This window comes from Vigna radiata, unplaced genomic scaffold (genome assembly GCF_000741045.1).
Source record: "Vigna radiata var. radiata cultivar VC1973A unplaced genomic scaffold, Vradiata_ver6 scaffold_23, whole genome shotgun sequence".
NCBI classification, from domain to species: Eukaryota; Viridiplantae; Streptophyta; class Magnoliopsida; order Fabales; family Fabaceae; genus Vigna; species Vigna radiata.
In genome coordinates, this window is record NW_014541837.1 from 1,833,307 (window position 1) to 1,836,018 (window position 2,712).

The window sequence follows — 2,712 nt, forward strand, 5'->3', positions numbered from 1 at the left end:
ATGCACTTCAGGTGGATTTCTCTTCTGCTATTTCTAGTGTACACTTTAATTTCTGCAGTTTCCTGTCTCACTGCTTGTTATATTATGTCTGTTTAAGAAAATTTCTACCTTGCTGCCAAAGTATCTTATCTTGTATTCTGTATATAGTTGATGTTTATCTCTTGTTGTAATTGAGAAGTTAGGAAAGAAGATTTTCTAAGCATGTGCATACTGCTGGTGCAGACATATTTCTTGTGATCAAACTAAAACTGGTCGAGTTTTTTGGTCGAGTTTTCATACTTGGTAACAAAAACTGGTTTTTGGATTTAGATTACAGTTGTAATGCCTCCCGGATATCATGTTTAACGTGAATATAATTATTCTGAGTTTTGTTCTTATTATCAGCTTTCTCTTTTCAGGTCATAGCAACTGGAATTGCAATGTGGCTGGTGGACAAAAGTGGTCGGATGCTTATGCACTTGTTATTTGTCATATATTGGATGCAGAACAATTACATACTATATTGGATGCTTATGCACTTGAGATTATGCACTTATGTTTGGCTTTTTTTAGTAGTAATCTTAGACTTTTCCAACTTTGATTAAATTGTGTTTAATATAGTGTTAATTCTTGGTAATGATTTTTATTCAATCGATGTAGGTGCTATTTTGATTATGCGATGCTTAGAGGAAAATTGGGCATGAGTTGCTATGAAAGTTTGTAAGTGTAGCTGCTGTAAAACAGTAGTTAAGTGGCTTGGATGTTAATTGTTTTTTTGTGAACATGTAGTAATTGAAAGGCTTGGATGTTAAGTGTTTTTTTCTCTGTAAAAATGGAATTTATTATTGAATATTTAGTTTTTTTTATAAAAAAGAAAGCCCATGGGCTGGCCCTGACCCACAGGGTTTTGGGGCTTTTTAGCCCCTGGGGCTTTTTTAATAAAGAGTTTTTTTGGCCCTATGGGCTTTTTTGGCCCCAACCCACATGGGCTAGGGCCAGGGCCTATTAGAGGGGCCTAATTGACAGCTTTACTCTTGTCGTTACTTCCAACTACACCTTAATTTTTTTATTATCACTGTAACTTTTAAGATAGGATGAAGAAAAAAAAAATCGTTAGTTCGAAAGTTCGTTTCAAAAAATATTATATATTTTATGAAAAAATATCATTCTAAAATATTTATTCCAAAATATATTTAAATTTTCCAAAATTAAAATCCTATTCAAAAATATTATTCCAAAATTTAGCAAAACTTGTTTTATAATTGTGTTTGTTTCCCTGGTTCACAGTCGTGCATCAGAAGTATGAGGATGGATTTTACATCAAGTTTGTTTCCATGGTTTTGTACAAATTAGAGAGTTTGAATTTGCATGAAAAAAATCACCTCATAAATACCATTGTTCTTTTCGAAACATAGAATCGAAATCGATTCCATTGATATTAGAATCAATTATGAGCTTAAGAGAATAATTTTGCATTTATTACTGAAAACTCAATTTGATTTTGATTTATATATATATATATATATATATATATATATATATATATATATATATATATATATATATATATATATATATATATNTTAAGGGTATTTTAATAATTTTCATTCTCAAAATTAAAAAAATAAAAAAAGAAACCCCTAAACCCTTACCCAGCTCTCTCATTCCTCTCAACCATTTCTCTTTCATCTCTTTCACTCCAACCTTTTCTCTGTCATCCCTACTCTAGTTCCAATTGAAAAAAATCAGAAACACTTGCCTTATTTTAATAATTTTTATTCTCAAAACTAAAAAAAGAAACCTCAAACCCTACTCACCTTCTTCGTTCCTCTCAACCCTTTCTCCTTCATCTCTCTCACTCAAACATTTTCTTTGTCATCTCTGCACTTGCCCTAACTAAAAAAAACTCATTATTAAACGATTTACTTTTGTAAAGAGTCAGAGTCATTGACATATTCACCTTTCAAAAAAAGTTCATTCAAAATCTCTTTAATTTCATTATCTTCACTATATATATTACAGCCGATGGGTACAGTTGCACCAAGACTTATGAGCATCCTTCCTTTACATCTTGAGACTACTACGTAACATTACTCCGTGGCCATTTAATTTTTTTTTTGTAAAAATTCATTAATTGTTTTCCTTTACTAAAGAAAAAACAAATCAAAATACAATAAAATTCTCAACTATAAAATCAAATAAATAAAAATTCTAAATCTTGAAATTTTATTTAAAATTATATAACGAAAAAATTAGGTGCTTTAATTTTTTTATTTATGTAAGTATTTTTTTTCTCTAACAATTTTATTTAATAATAAGTGCTTTTTTAGTTGGGGCTAGTGCATAAATGACATAGAAAATGTTTGAGTGAGAGAGATGAAGGAGAAATGATTGAGAGGAATGAAGGAGGTAAGTAAGGGTTTGTGGATTCTTTTTTTAGTTTTGAGAATGAAAATTATTAAAATAAGACAAATGTTTATGATTTTTTTTCAATTGAGGTTAGAGTAGGGATGATAGAGAAAAGGTTGGAGTGAAAGCGATGAAAGAGAAAGGGTTGAGAGGGATGAGATAGGTGGGTAAAGGTTTGAAGGGTTTCTTTTTTTATTTTTATTTTATTTTGAGAATGAAAATTATTAAAATACCCTTAACCTTAAAACTTAGAATTCATGATATATAAGGGTATTTTTGTCTACTGAAACCTGGTACACATTGCTAAAATGTACCAACTGAAAA